The following is a 17,454-nucleotide window of genomic DNA, read 5'->3' on the forward strand; positions in this document are numbered from 1 at the left end:
TACAGTTTTGCAATTGGTTTGGTAATCCCTCTGTCTAGATTTCCAGAGTAGTCTCTTTCGTTCCTTTTTAGACTCCTTAAAGGAAAAGGTCCATCTGAGCACTTGTCACTTCAGGCTCATTAAAAATCGAAGGCAACTAGAGTCATCTTTTGTTTTTTCTCAACTCTTAAAAAAATTGAAAAAACAAGTTGTGTCAAAGCGTCTAAAATTTATTTTAATCGGAATAATATCACCATTCCCGCGTTGGTCTTAGGTTGAGAAAAATGGAGTCCACCAACCAAGGAGTTCCCATTGGAGGAAATCCTAGTCCTTTCTCCTCTTGGGGAGATGTTGGTGCACCTCATATGGCCACATTGTCACTTCCAGGATTGACGATTGGCTTGCCAATATGGCTCTTCTCGACCTCCGTCGTTCAGAACACCATGATTCCTGAACAATCAAGTCAGCAACTGGATGATACTAAAGTTACCCCCCAACCTTCTACTTCATCTGATTCTCCCTCTCCTCCTTCCTCTTCACTTGATAAAGCCGGTGAGGCCCAAAACCAAGTAACTGAGAAGAAGAAGGAGAAGAAGGAGAAGCAAAAGAAGAAGAAGGAGCCAAAGGCGAAGAAGGATAACCAGGCGTCGTCTAGTGAAAATCCACACACTGCACCATCTAAGCCTAAATCTCCATGTGTCATTTGCAAAGGAGACCACTATCATCGAGATTGTCCTTACATCCCTCAGATCTTAAGGGATTGGTCTCCTCGTTTGCACAACCCGGTGTCATCAATCTCTGAAGACCATGTTGAAAGTACACCATCAACTAGTGAAAGTGAAGCATTTGGACAAAAAAGGAAATGTAAATTTCCTTGTAAACTGTGTGAAGGCGATCACGCCGTCCACCGTTGTCCCTTCCTAGATGAAGCTAAAAGAGTTTTGGATGACCGTTCGGCTTCACCATTACGGCTTCCTCTTGGATATAAGAAACTCTTGTCGAGTCCGTCACTGGTTGAAAATCCGACTGACACGCCATTGTGGTCGGTCAAAGAGTCTGTCATTGAAGATAAACCCGGTAAACCCATACCAGACGAAAGTCAAAAGGTTGAGGCGGCAGTCGACCCAGTCTTGTCTTCGGAAGGTCCATCTTCAGATGACACAATCACTAAAGAGAATGAGAACGACACCGTCCAAATTCTTTTCGTAAACACAGACTCCGATGAACATGGGGGCAGTCTACCCGTTCCTTTACCGCAGGAAGGAAGTTCGTCAGAGTCATATTCGGCCCTCTATTCAGTCCCACCTCCAAGCAACCTAGTCATTTATTTCGATTGGAATCTACTAGGCAGACCCTGGGTACCGGCCAATGTACTATTCTGAATCATTGTACAAGCTTACAAAATGATCATGGTCGGTACCATCATAGATGAAGGGGCTTTTGTGAGTATCATTTCCTCTTGGGAAGCGCTTGGTTCGCCATCACTTCTGCCTGAGATGAGAAATCTGACAGGCTTCAACAAAGGAACCAGTCGACCATTAGGGATCCTTCCCAATGTCCCAATAGCGTTAAGAAGGAAAACCGTTTACATGAACGTAATGGTAGTCCGAGGACCTCTAGATTATAATCTACTCCTTGGATGCGACTATATTTATAGAATGGGAGCCATTGTCTCCTCACTCTTTAGAGTAATGTGTTTTCCACATGATGGCAGAGTGGTCAAGCTCGTAGACCAGCTGTCGTTTCCCGGCTCACACATAGCTAATAGTCAAATACCATCCCTAAATGGTCTTTTCACGCAAGGAATGTCTCATCAATCTCCAGTCCGTCCACTTGATGAGCGCGAGTGATTCAGGAGGACATGACTGAATCCCAGGGGGCATGCACCCTGGTCTGTTTTAGCAGGAAAACCATGGGTATAGGGTAGGTTTCTGTGGAGGATATATGACTAGTCTGACACACCCATCCATTTATGAAAATGGGATTAGACTGGAATAAGATTCCTTCGTCAAGGTTAGGAGGTTGGGATTTAGAACCACCCTGGTCCAAATGGACTAAGCCAAGAAGTGTGTCTATCTGTGGTGTGGATGGAAATTATCTTGCGAAAGCAGGAACTTCTATATGGTAACCTGGAAATTTTTCACTATACCTGGGGGCATGCAAACCTTTTTGCATGCAAGTGAAGAGCGACCATTTATTTTCTTAGTTTGTAGATTCTCAAACCCTTTAAACTCGTAGGATTGGTCGTTCCTAACTTGCATAAAGAAAGGATCCGGGGCAAAGCTTTGAAAGGTGCAAGATCCATAAAAAATGGCATCTTAGATGAGATATCCTTATTATAAGATTGGCATGAGGAGTTTTTATGTGGAGTTCAAGCTCATTAAAAATTAAACATGAGCAATGAGAAAACGTTCCCCCAGAGTTTAAGCTCATTAAAAAATGAACCAAATTCTGGTAAATAACCATTGTGAATGCATTATCATCAGCTTTTGAGCCCTGGTCGTGTTCTCATCATCACCTCCACTCTGTTTTCGCCGATCATTCACCTCCATTTGATTGTTTACCCCTTTTGAGGAACAACTGCGAAGAGTGATCCTGTTAGCCATCCTTGTAACATTGTCGTGATTTGGAAATTCCAAAACTTACCTAGAATCAGCTGCTACCCGAAATTATCACTCGTTCCTCAAAAAATGAGTCTCCTTTAAGCTCTTTTCACCTGACTCGTAAAACATGAAAAGATTTCCAAGCGATTGGCCTCTCCAGCTTGTTAAAGTGACCGGAAGTGCTATCCCTCCTCTAGATTTTAATCTTTTTGGACCTGAGGGATTATTACACAAAAAGATCGAGCACTTGTCTTGTTCGGCTCGTTAAAATTACCGAAAATTCATCCCTTTCGTATTATTTTATACTTTTTCGGACTTAAGGGATTACATGATGAAAAAGGATTATTGGAGTTTCCTTTACGTCCCTTTCAGACTCTCTAAAATTGAAAAGGACCGAGTTATTTTTGTCATTAAACTCGTTAAAACCGAATAGAAACAAACTTGTCCATATAGACAAGAACAAGTTTCACTGTCGCTAGGCTCGTTAAAATATAGCGACGGGTTTTCCCGAAGGGCAAATTATAGAACAAGCATATGTTATCCTTCTCAATCTTGACAAAAATAAAGAGGTACTGGTCAGCAATGACTGGGGAAAAATTGGGAAGAAAAATTGAAGAAACTTTATTGGTAGCAAGTCGCTCTTGAACATGACACTTTCACTCCGCATCTGAGTCGGGTTGGGTTGTTCCATTCACTGGTCATATCACCAATAGTCCATCACACCATCCACATTTGGGGTTAACACTACCAATCCATCATGTCAGTGTCACCAGTATGTTCAAGAGAAGTCGCTCAGAGAATTCACCTGTGTCTGATCCGCTGCAATACATTCACGCTCCATTCTTTCATGACTGCCACCCTGAACCCTGTATCATCAGATTGTTTTCACCTCCAAAATCATTTACTCCATTCCGTGTCGTAGATGTGGGATTCATTAAGGCCCTCCTACAACGAGTCACTTCTTGTCGAAATCAGCTCATTATCCAAGAAGTCGACTTAGGAACAACCCTTTCAGTACTTTGAAGCTTGCATGCCTCAATGGCAAGTTTCTGATTTCCGGCGACAGGTTTACATCAATGGCCTTCGACCGAAAGATTTTGCGTGGTGTTCGACGCCAAGTCCCTTATTCACACCACGCGAATTGTATTGTAGTACCTTGAGGGTCATCATCATTATCGATGATTCGTCTCGCGCCTGTTAACAACTTACATCATTGGCTGGTAATCAGGCGATGTCTGTCCATGTTCAACTCCAAAACATCTTTCACATGGATCGACTTGTACTCCGAGTGAAGATTGAACGAGTTTAAAGACCCTGGATCTAGTTTCATCCATCCGGGCTGTGATATATTCAGGAAAATAAAGACATCAAATGTACATTGTTGCTACACAGATGATCATCTGAATGAAAGGATGATGGCTCTATCAGAATCATCAGTCTCCCTTATAGACAGTTGTCTGTCCTATGTACATGAAAATGAATTTATAAAGCTGATCATGGGAATGCCCGACTCACCTAGATCATGAAATATATTATGAAGATAATGTATTGTATTGTATCTTATTACAGGTCGCCTTCCAGCTCGAAAAAACTTTAGATCCTCATGATAAATCATTTCACCTGACATCAAAGATTAACGACCTCATGCTTTAGGGGGCAACTGTTATAGACATTTTTGGGCACTGCAACCCCAATCAAACATGTCCATAAACCAAGGGCTCCTAAGTCCCTAAAAGTGTTGTTCCATACCCTAAAAGAACAAGATCAGCTGATTACATCATCTCCCAGAAGTTCTCCATGAAAAACTGCTCAGAACTGGTTAAAACTGGACCATCTCACCTGCTCCATGGTCAAAGTGCGATGCATCCCACCTAATGCACATGGGAGGTGCGATGCATACTAAAAAGCCCTTCTATGGGGTGCGATGGGCGAATGTGGACAAATGGTAGAGACAGTTTGCGAGGTGGATGATCATGGAATCTTCTAGAAACTTCTCCTGTGACACTTACCTCTCTTAATTCGCCCAGGGATGAGTAAGGTATCATCAATCTCCAAGTGGAATCAAGAACTATCAGAGAGAGGACACTAATAAAAATCCCATAAGCTGACTCACCCCCCTGCAATCATCTATATATGGATCCCTCATCCCAGAGTTCCAGAGGCTGGAATTTTGTATCTTTTAAGGAAGTGTTGTTGGTTTTTGTTGGAATATCATAGCGTTGGGTGATCTAAGCTTTTCATGAGGTGAAAGAGGGGCTTTCATGCTGGAGGGTGACGTTGGGTCAGAACAATTGGTTGTAATCCTCTTTGCTTATTCTTGATATTAATAAAGCTATTCAAATTTTCCTCCACATTCTTGTATGTTTGATGATATGTGCATTTGTGTGGTCAATATACATCTGATCCTATATTGTTTATGATTGTAGATATTTGTTATTCGATAGTATTATGCTTCTTTGATTCCACAGGTGCTCTTTGAAGCTGGGTAGACGAAGGAAAAGTGGCAAGGATCTGTCAGAAAGGAGAGGAACCGAGCAAGGAACCAAGCGCAAGATTGAGGTTGGTGTTCTTCATTCCACTCTCATCTACTTCTCATAAAGGAAAACGAAAGTAGTTTTAGTTTGTTTGTTTCTAAGATAACTACCAGTCTTAGTGGGACTAGCAGATCCGAGTGGACACTAGATTTCCCGATAACAGTGAGGAGGCATGTAAATATTGTTCGGTGTGAGTCTTTTTTCTATATACTTGGTGGGATATAGAGCCATCCTCATTCCTAGTGATGAGGATATCTAGGAAAGGGAGGCTTTTGTTGACCTCCACTTCCATAGTGAATTTTATGGAAGGGGATAAACTATTTAGGTGTTTCTTGAAGGTTTCTAGGGTTTCTCTTCCATGAGGCCAAATGATGAATGTGTCATCCACATATATTTTCCACAATTTAGGTTTTAGGGGTGCCATTTTAAGGGCTTTGTCTTCAAATTCCTCCATAATAATTTGGCAATAATAGGGGACAGAGGCGACCCCATGGCGACTCCACATGTTTGTTCATAAATATCTTCCATAAAGCTGAAAAAGGTTGATCTCGTGAAAATTTCCATGAGCTTAGATGTGTCAGGGTCTGTCAGTTTGCTGATAACCTCCATGGAATCATTAATGGGGATATTAGTATATAGTGAGGTGACATCAAAACTAACTAAAATGTCATCTTGATCAAGTTTGATGTTCTTGATTTCTTCAATGAAATGGGTTGTGTCTTTGACAAAAGAATCTGTGTTTCCCACTAGAGGTTTTAGTTTTTTGGCTAGGTGTTTTGCTAGATGGTATGTAGGTCCATTAATTGTGTTAACTATTAGTCTCCAAGGGATGTCCTCCTTGTGAATTTTTGGGGCTCCATAGATTCTATAAAATTAAATTAAAATAATTATATAAATTAGAAAATTAAAACAAATATAATTAATATAACCATAAACCTAAAAGTTAAAAAGAATAATTGAATTAATTATATATGTCGGCTAAGCATCTCTATATATATAATTGAAAAATAAGACCAGTCTTTCAATATTTTTTCACATCCTGAAGATGAACCATCGTTGCTGGTTCGAAATATCGATGGAAAAGAATCCTTATGTGATGGATCCGGAAGATAATCTAAACAATTATCATTTTCGCTGATCATAAGGTGTTTTTCAACCTATGATCGAAGTCGATGTATATTTTGAAACACACTTCTATGCTATGATATATCATTATTACTATCTATCTCGTGTAACATGTTATCGAATGTTATTAAATTTACTGTTTTGATTATTGCAAATGTCTATTTATCATACTAGAAGCAACTACATCTGCTAATGTATTTAAATGTCTTGGAATATGCTGATATTCAATGTAATCAAATTCACGTTCCAAGAGATGAACTCTCAAAAATAACCTTAATAACACTAGATTTCTAATGGCATAAACCCTGTTAAGCTGTAATACAATGAGTTCAGAATCCAACCTAACAATCAAACTATGAATCCCAAATGATATGAATTCAGATAATAACTCAATCACTGTACTATACTCTGCAATGTTATTCATTGTTTGACCAAGGCTTACCCCATGCATAGACACTAACTCATCAGAGGGTGAATAGATAACCCAAGTTGTGGAAGAAATGTTCCATGTACTACGACAAGCACCATCAGCAAAACCAATGTATGTTTGAAGAGACGTTGACATCTGCAATATCAAGAGTAAAATCAAGATAAGCAGGAATAGTGATAAGAGCACTCTCTAAACTAGGCACACTTTTCTAATCTAAAACAAATCAACAAGAAACTAATCTAACAAAAAATCTCCACACAGAATTTAAGCATAATATCTTTTCAGATAAAGTCCATTTCTGGGTTTATCCAATTAGACACCGTCAAAATCTATCAATTCATAAGCCCCTTTTTTCAGCTTTCGCTTAAAAATGTAAGGACCATACCACATAGGTACAAATTTTCCAGCCCCTAGCTTATTTTTCGCTTGATCATATACTAAAACTAGGTCTCCTTTTGAAAAATTACGAGGTGTAACACTTCTGTCGTATTGAGATTTCATTCGTTTCGCATGAGTCTCATTTGCTATTGCAGTAGTGTGTTGATTCTCATCTAACTGAGCTAAGTACAAAAAACGTTTCTCTTCTTCAGAAGTAGCTGGGAGTAATTCTATGGCTAATTGTAATGACGGAATTTGGCATTCAATAGGTAACACTACTTCCAAACCGTAGACCAGTTGAAAAGGAGTGAAACTAGTCGATGTTTTCGCTGAGGTCGGATATGCCCAAAGTACTTAAAATAGCATGGTATGCCAATTTGACTTATGAATACCAATGATTCGTTTGATCATAGTGAATAAAAATTTATTGATAGCTTCAACCAGATCATTAGCCTACGGGTAATACAGAGTAGAACTATCATGGTGCAGGCTAAGTTGATCTGTCAGTTAAGTCATCATGATATTTCGAAAGTGACTTCCATGATCAGTGATAATAGCTTGAGGAACACCGAATCTAGCAATTATATGATTGAATATGAAAGTTGCAGCAGTCTTTCCATCTACCGAAAATGTAGGCATCGCCTTGGCCCACTTAGTAAAATAATCTACCGCTAGGATAATATACGCATGGCCCCCAGCCGAATGAGGGTTACATGTAATAAATTCAATACCCCACTTTGCGAAAGGACCGAAAACAATTATAGGGTGAAGAGGAGCGGGTGGAGCACACATTTTTCGATTGAATATTTGACAATTGTGGCATTTCTGGATTGCATAGATACAATCTTTGAATAAGGATGGATAGAAATAACCAGCGCGCAATATCTTTTGGGCTGTGGCATACCCAGACATATGACCGCCACATGCTCCAGAATGACAGTCATTCAGAACCTTTTCAACTTCTTCATGAGTTAGACAACGTCGGAAAACAAAATCCGCTCCACGACGATAAAGTGTATCACCAATAATATTGTATTGTTGGGATTGGAAACGTCTTTTCCGTCGCTGAGATCATGAGATTTCAGGCTGAAAAGATTGGATTTGGAGATAAAAAATAATATCTCCATACCAAGGATCAAGAGTACTGATAAGAAACAAGGATTCATCCGCAATGGGCGGCTCCGCCATAGTTTCAGCATCAGTACGTGGGAAATCACACATTAGTTTGGCAAAAACCAAAGATTTCTTTTTCTTGGATTTTTCCAATTCCAAGTCAAATTCCTGCAGGATAACTATCCATTTGGAATAATTTCCCTCTAGCAGTTGTTTAGTCAATATATACATCATAGGGTTACAGTCATAAATTACCGTGGTTTTGCGTAATAAGATGTAGTGACGAAATCTTTGGTCAGCTTGGACAGCTGCCAATTTCTCCACATGCGAATATTTAAGCTCAGTCGGATGTAGATTTCGACTAAGATAGTAAATCACATGTTCATTGTTGAACTCATCTTCCTGAACTAAAACCATGCCAATGGTGGAATGAGAAGCGGGGAGATACAAAAAGTAATCCTGGTTGTAATTGGGAGGATGCAGTAACGACGCATGGGTTAATGTGTGTTTAAGTGCATCAAAAGATTGAACAACGATCCCATCTCAAAAGAATGGAATATTCTATTTTAACAACCTGGTAAAACCTTTCGTTATCTCGGCGTAGTTAGGAATGAAACGACGTAAAAAGTTTGCTTTCCCTTGCAAACTTTGGAGTTGGCGAAGAGTTGAAGGGGGAGGTAGATTGACCATAGCTTCAACCTTCGAGGGGTCGACACGAATGCCAGTCTTTGAAACGACAAATCCCAGTAAGCGACTTGTTTCTACACAGAATACACATTTGTGTGGATTCAGCCAAATTCGATAATGCCTACATCTCATAAAGATAGCTCGTAAATGAGTGAGATGATCATCTCTACACGATGAATGGGCAGGTAAATCATTGAGATAAGGTTACACAATGTGCTTGATGTCATGAAATGCGTAAGACATAGCCCTTTGAAAAGTTGCTCCAGTATTCTTCAATCCAAAGGGTAATTTGCAATAAGCAAATGTCCCCCATGGACAAATGAAAGTTGTTTTAGGTTGATTAGCAGGGAGTATGCTGATTTGATTGTAACCGGAAAAACCATCCATAAAGGAGAACATTTCACTACCGGCACAATCATCAATAATTTGATCGATATAGGGGTTGGATAATTGTCTTTAGGACAAGCTCGATTAATATCCCTATAGTCGATACATACACTTATCGTTCCTTGTTTTTTGTTGGCAAGAACAATATTTGATACCCAATCGGTTAAAGGAATTGGATAAATGAAACCTGCGTGAAGTAATTTCTCAACTTCGGCTTTGATAGCGGCGGCTTTTCTCGGATGTATCTGACGTAAGCGTTGCTAGACAGGTTTAGCATTCGGGTAAGTTTTAATTTCATGAACAACAATTGATGGATCGATTCTTGGCATTTCTTCATATGACCAGGCAAACACGTCATGGAATTCTTGAAATAGGGCTTTATAAGTTTGGATTTCATCATTCATACAAGAAGCACTTATATGAATGTTTTCAATAATTCCTGGCTTAACTGAAATGTCAATAGGAACCGTTCAAGAGATATTTTCCAAATTTAACTTAGAATCAGAATGTTGCAATGGATTTTGTTGTTCTTTGACATAGTCAGTAGTAAAAATAGAAGAAAAATCATTTTCAAAATGATCAAGCTCAGGTAAAAATGAAGATTGGTGATGAAGATCTTCCCATGGTAAATCATCAACAAACAAAAGTTCACGAATCTGCTCATCAGTATGAACAGGATCAGAAAGTGTTGTTGTAGTTGAGGTTGATATCAAAAGTGATTCCCCATGGACCACATTCATTGGATCAGTTTCGGTTGAACAAGAATCAGAAAACGACTGTACAACCTGATATGCAATTTCAAAGGGACTCAAAGGCATCACGCCATCAAATGAATCCGCCTCTGAATCGGAATGTATGATCCAAGGATCATCAAAAGTAACAATATTCGATGAAATCATATGAATATTTGCAATAGAAGGTGATACGTTAGGAGTAGGGAAGGAAAAAGTTCCTAGTAAACCAGAATCTTTAATCAAACCTATGCCAACATCCTTGTAAGGGATAGTCATTTTATCGATGTGTTGAATACTATTTGTAGAGGTTGGGTCAGATGAGAAATAAGTTAGCTGGTCTATCATAATGATCTTTCCGTTATAAGGAAACTTGATAAGCCAAAAGACCGATGAAACAATAGCAGTCATAGCATAAGACCAACTGCAACCCAGGAGAAGGTTGTAATCTAGAGGGGCATCAACCACTTCGACATCTAGATTTACGGTTTTGCCTTCGACCCGTATAGGTAAATCCTGCAAAATACCAAAAGGATGGAACCCTCGGCCATCAAAAGCCTTTAGAATTTTCGGAGACTGATTAAATGTGGGAGAACCAAGTGATTTCCAACACTAGATCGACATAATACACGTAGAAGCCCCTTCATCAATCACAGTCTGAAAGCAAGGTCTGTTTTTGACTAAAACTGGAATCTGGGAAGCCATTTGATGAGGTAGGCGGGGTGTACTATTCTCTAAATCAAATATTATTAGGTTTGAATCCTGAATATTGACAGCTCCAATAGCAGAAAATAGTAATTTACATTGTGCTGGGCACGATTGCAGCACTTTCAAAGCCGACATTGCTGAAGGGGAAATAGCTAAGTCTTCAACAATGTTGTAATTCTGAGTAGCTCTCACATGTGGATTGAAAGCTGATTTACGAAGTACACCTTTAGCAGGTGGTTTGATTACTAAGTCAGGGTTGGGTTTCTCGATCTGTAGTGGATTAGAACCAGGAGGAGGTGTAGTTGATGTGTTTGAATTAGAAGATTCTACTTCTTTACCACCAACAAGACTTTTACTACCATAATCTTGTGATCGCATCGCAATCCTGACATGAGACATCATCATAATGGGTTCTTCTAATGCATTCGAGGAAGAACCAATCATCTTACTATCTTGAGTAGGAAAAGGATCCTTCAAGACAACAGGCATTTGTAAAGTTCTTCTACTATTCAAAGTTAATACAAATATATTTGTTTTTCTCAATATGTTGTTAATTCATTGTTTATTTTATGGATTCCTTGATCACCATAATAGGCATGATTTATAATATTTGCTATGCAGGTGCTATTTAATGTTTGATTGTTTGTGATTGCAGGTCTTCAAAGATAACTCTTTCAAATGGCTACAGGATGATTACTATGAACAAGCACTAGATCTAAGGTAGGTTCTTAACACCTTTGTGGTATTTACTTATAAATCACATATTTCTAGAGAAAGATAGGTTTGCTTGTCTGTTTGTTGCTAGACTATCTTTTGATACTAAGGAGATCGGTCTTGTCTGCAAGATCGATTTATCTGGCCAACATTAGGGAATCTGTCAGAGCCATTAAGGATGATGAGTTAGATTAGTTGCTTAGAGGATGAGCAAGCCATTCAGCAGGGGGTGATGATGAGCCCCAAAAATGGGTAATTATATGGGGTCATTCTGCCTCTTATTTCGACTTAATCCACCATTATCATTAGTTTATTTCATGTTTTTGAATATATTTATGCTAATAGAGTGAATTGGGTTAGTCACTTTGCCATGTAGTCTAATGAATGTTTTATGCAGATTTTTTGGCCAATTTTGGACAAAGTCAAAGGAATTATGAGCAAATAGCAGCCAAAACTCGTAGAAAATAGGGAAGAGAATTTGTAGGGGGGATGTGTCCTACATTTATGACCTCTTTCCTCCAATCCTCCATCAACAACTCGAAGCATATAGGTCCACATTGATGATTCCAAGGGGCAGCCAAGCAAGTAAAGAAGGACTATTGTTTATATCCAGTCCTAGGAAGCCGAGTTCCTTGATTTTAGGAGGACTGTTGAAGGACTCCATTTGTATAAATATTAAGGATTAGAGCCTTAGTAGGTTAGCTAGTTATTAGTAGATTTTCACACTTTTGTGCAGCATTGTGTTCAACTCATTTTCGAGTTCCTTTTTTAGAACAGTTTAGGTAATGTAACTGCTATTTTTGATAATGAAGATGAATTTTTTTTTGAGCCAACACTAATCTCTTTCATGGGGCTGAAGCTCTTGGGTTAGGGTCCAACCGAAGCCTCTAGCACCTCCTACTATGTACTTATATGTTTTTTCTTCAATTCATGAGTTAATTTCTGTTGCATAGATTCATTTCACTTTGTTAGATTAGGTTGCTTTTGATGGTTAGTATAGTTGTTTTTGTTTCAGTTGCTCAAGTAGGTTACTACAGTGACAGAATAAGATTCAAAAAGGTCAACAACAGACCCTGATCTCCTTTCTCCCTTCCCGGGACTATGATTTGAGGTCAAAGCACTGCTACTGCCACCAAAAACACAGTTTTTGCTCTTCCATGCAACTACTAGTGTGATAAATTGATTTGGAATAGTTGATATTGGTTCAAATTCAGTTGCTTCGATAATTTCCTATTATTTTTCCATAGATCTCTTTGCATGCCTTTCTGTTCATCGGTTACTGTCAGCATTTTCTGTTTGTAGGTCAGAAATTAGGTCAAGCTAGACAAAGTTCTATTTTCATGGTATAGTTAGTTCTTGCTTTGGTCAATTTTTGATAAAATAGATGTGCAGATCTCTTGCAGGACATCTCAGCTCAAAATTCATCCATAGAACAGCTAGCACCAACCACTTCTCATAGATTTCCGAACTCATTTGCAAAATTTCGCTAATTTGCCCTAATTTTTGCGTTTTTTCCATAAAGATGCTTTCTTGCCATTTGAACAAATCCAACCATCACGTTCATTCTTAATCTTCCTTGACATGCGCTAGACACCTTACCACCTTCCTCTAACCTTTAGTAACCCTTTCCCATCATTTTTCCACCTTCAAACCTCTAAAAATAGCTCTCAGCCTCCTCCTGTAGATCCCCTGCAGTCTCCTGTAGAATTTCCTGTGAGTGATTTTTCGTCCAATCGCTATGAGAGTCTTCAGAAGGGTACTAGGGGCTTCTTAGGACCTCTCCACACCTTCCTCCACCTCTGCAACAACCAAATCCATCTTCCTTTGCCACCAAACCTCTGCACAATCGCAACCAAATAAATCACAAGCATAATAATTTCACATAAAAACACCCAAAAGCACAAAAAGATGTTTTTCTCCTCATTTCTTTTCAGAAGTAGTTTGAATAAATGCAATTTACCTTTTCAATAGTCAATGGCACTCATTTCTTCAGTTTTCATCTCTTTTCTTGCAAAAGTAGGGTTAATAGGTAAATTAGGGTTTGCTAGGGTTTGTGTTACATTTCAGTTCTCCTTCTCTTTCTGCAAATGGAATAGCCCCTGTAGAGTTAGTTTTCTTTCATCATAGTCAAATCTTCTTCTGAGAACTCATAGAAGTTGGCTTAAGCTCCTAGCGAGCTTGTGTCAGCTGATCAAGTGATAGCCTGCAGTAAGAGCTAGTACTTGTGCATATAGCACCGCCACTTCCAAGTTTGTTACGAACTATCGGGTTGATAAAAGTAAAGTAGGAAGCCCCAAGAGTTGCAGCATTATTGCTGCAATAATGGTGCTCACCACACTGTCTTGTTTTTCCATTACATTGGTTGTAAATTTTGCATCATCATTTTCTAGCAATGCAGATTATTTTATTTTAACATGTTTCTAGTAGGGCTTAAATTTCCTCTAAGAACCTTGCAAAACTAAGTACTTGACCTTTCATTTAAATTATCATAACAAGAAGTAACTTTCATATGTATACATTCATTCATGACATAACAATATAAATGTACATATAAATGGGTAAACACCATCACATAACGGAAATAATAATTGCATATTAGCTCCTACATAATTACTTATCTGTTTCTCTTGTCTACCTAGAATTTTCGTTGGGAGAGACCACTCCTCCCGACCTTGAGAGTAGCTATTACATTCAGTTTTCCCCCATGCCTTAACAACTAGAACATTCTTTACACAATTTTTCCATCCATCCTAGTCCACAGACATCAAGACCACCCCAGGTCCAGTCTACTTCTATTAGCCTTCACAAGGTGCCAGGATTCTACTGGCTCCCACTCCAGCTCTTGTGGTGAAGTAATATTATGAGTGCGGACACAAATAATTCCTCTAGCCCAATAATGGGTCTAGCCACAACTGATACATTCTATGGAAGATCTCCATAGGTTAGAACCAATTAAGAGGGCCTACCTCTTAGTACGCTTATCTCGTTTGATGATGACCTTGCTTGCTTGCTTCAGTTATCTCTTGTTTCCTTCTTCGAACACCTGAAATAAGTAAACAATAGCAAACAACAACCATGATAATAGACAAATTGTAATTCAACCTACTTAACAAGTCAAGAAAAATTAAGACATAAACATGGAAGTTGACACATTATGTAGGAAATCAATCGATAATTTCATATATATTGAATCAAGAAGAGATTACAACCATTGTCTTAACGTTGTTGTTCTCCTTCGACAAAACCAAGTTCCCACACACTTCCGTTAGCATTCCATGATGGCCTCAACAATGATAGTTTTAAGGCTCTTCCCTTTAGACTTCACACTAAACCAAATTCACACTTCTCCATCACACAGCTAGAGAGCTACAACTATGAATAGCTTGTTGTTTACTCCAAACTTAATTAGCACTAGCACACCAACCATAACAATTCAACACTAACACTCACTTGTGCTTGGGAAAAAGGGAGGTTTATATAGCATGAATGGATGGGAGATGGATCTGCTTCTCATGGGAGAAGTTCTTATCTCTTGAGATAGTTCCATCCTTATAGGGGAAAGGAGCTCAAACTGACATCCTCGACCCCATTCGGCCAAACCATTTACTAGACTTTTGTTACGAAGCTTCTAGAGATGGAAGCTTCGGCTCCTTATTTAAAAAACTTTCCATAAGAGGATCGGCGCAACTGGAACAAAGATCAATCGCTCCGGTCAGAGCTAGGGACAATGTTAATCCCTGCATATCAGCGTGAGGAGGACAAGAGTCATTAGCGTTGGTCTTGTAAATTGGGAAAAACGGAAGATTTTTGGGAAATGGTGCAAAAGGGAATTGATCTGCTCAGGAAGAGGGACACAATGGGAGTTTCTTCATGAAGGGAAAGCAAGTAGGGTTCACTGTAGAGGTCCTCTAGGATCAAGGAATAGGGAGTACAGGGACAGTGACAAAATGTTGTGTAATAGATGCTCCCTAAAGCGTGAAGGCCAAACTAGAGTGAGGGATGAAATGCTTTATGAATCAGTGCAGGGAACCAGAGTTTGTTATCGGAAAACCTGCAAGAAAGTAAAAATACATATACATAACTAAAAACTTTGTCAAATGATACATGAATCATGGCATGGACACATCCATCCAGAGAATGATCATGTAAATGGATCCAGGTATGGGTGCAGCCATCCTATAAAGAGGATCATATCGAAACCAATGTATGGTTGCAGCCATCCAATAATGAGAAGGATCACATATGAGAACTCATGGTATGGTCGCAACCATCCATCTGAAAGAGACATGTATATCAACATAACCATTTCACATCACTTCGCAACTTGGACTTTTGTGATCTGAGTCCAGGGTCTTGCGCTCCAACACGACCCGATCAAAGCACAAATTCTAACATGTGAATAAATGTGTTGACGTCGAACATGCTAGAAAGTCGCTTGGTTACCAGTCAATGATGTAAACTGTTAACAAGCACAAGATAAACCACCAATAATGACAATGGTACTCAAAGTACTATCGACACAATCCACAGAATGTGAATAGAGGAACTAACGTCGAACACCCGTGAAATCACCCGATCGAACAATGATGTGAACTTGTCATTGAGTGCAAAGAACTTGCCATTAGGGCATTCAAGCTCTAAGGTATTGGAAGTGAGCTTCTCGGTCAACTTCCTGGATAATGAGTTGAAGTCGACAGGAAGAGACCGTGTCAAAGGAGGGCCATAATGTATCCCACATCATCAACATGAGACAAAGGGATGCAAAATGATTTTGGATGATACAGAGAATCAAGGGTAAGTGTAACTGCAGAAGGACAACTCTTGAACATATCGGCAACACGACTGGAAGTTTGCAGCTTTTAGATCCATAGGATCGGTGATCATGGAAACGTGGTAGATATCAGATGGAAGGTAAAAATGAACAACCCAACCCAGGAAGGTCAATGATGAAGTGAGGATTTCCCAACTTGACACGAAGCAGAAAGTGTCATGTTCAAGAGTGAGTTGCCGACACAATTGATTAGATTTCCAAATTTTCCCCCACCATTTCTAGCAGGTACCCCAATTATTTTTTAATCGTAAGCTTGAATGGGATAGCATATGCTTTCATTGTAAGTTCATCCTTCAGACGAATCTGACCTAGTAAGTTTAACCAACCCTAGGAAGGAGAAGCTCATGTTTGTCACGGTGACAAATCCGATGTCATTCAATATTTTAACAAGCCCGACAAAAGTGTAACCTAGTATCTTTTTCATGTTTAGAGAGTTTGAAAAAGACACGAAAAGAAAACTCCACATGGTCCCTTTTCGTACATTTGTGTCTCTTGAGCCCAAAATGGTATAAAATGATACTCGAGAGAACGCTTGACCATTTCAGTCAAGGAGTACCTTTTTCATAAATAGTGCATCCTAGCTCGAAAAAGGGGTAAACTTACACTGGGCGCACGATGTTTCACGTCCGTTAACGAGTTCGAAACGACAAGGGCTCAGCTATCTTTTCGCTTTTAAAGGGTTGAAAAAGAGCTTGAAAGCAGACCCCCCATTTTATTTTCTTTTACGAGTCAAAAGAGAAAAATACTCGCTAATCTTTTCATATGAGTTTTACGAGTCGAGAAAAGAGCTGAAACGTGACTTAGCATCATTTTCGGACATCCATCACCTATTGCTGCGCAAAAAGGTAAAGTGCATTATCCAATTCTTAAGGAAAAATAGGTCAAAATATTTACAAAACCTAATAGTTGATGAAAAACTGAATAAAAGGGAAGAAAAGTAAATATTTTTTACCATTTACTATTTTACCTCGCTTTGAAAGACTTTTTACTCACTTTTTCCCTAATTGTTCGAGAGCAGATTGCGGGAGATTTGAAAGGCCATTCACCAAGCCGCCAGTTACAGGTAAGAGCCAAAACCCTAAGCTTCATTTTCATACCATTTATTCTTGTTTTTAACCATTTTTGGGATTTATGAGGGAGGATTTATCAAAAAAAATTTGCCCTCAGTTGGCGCGACTTCCGAGCACAAAATCACACCCGCCAAGGGTAATCAAAATGGCATATCGCGTCGTCA

General features: G+C 39.1%; 1 protein-coding gene across 1 annotated transcript in view; it reads left to right on the plus strand.

Moving 5' to 3' along the window:
- Positions 1-17,454, plus strand: part of LOC149232666 (E3 ubiquitin-protein ligase BRE1-like 1) — a 69,203-nt gene that overhangs the window by 5,170 nt on the left and 46,579 nt on the right. The gene's annotated exons all lie outside the window — the stretch shown is intronic.

The sequence above is a fragment of the Pinus tabuliformis genome, chromosome J (assembly GCF_031772625.1).
Source record: "Pinus tabuliformis cultivar Carrire ecotype Pingquan chromosome J, CPIR1, whole genome shotgun sequence".
Lineage (NCBI taxonomy): Eukaryota > Viridiplantae > Streptophyta > Pinopsida > Pinales > Pinaceae > Pinus > Pinus tabuliformis.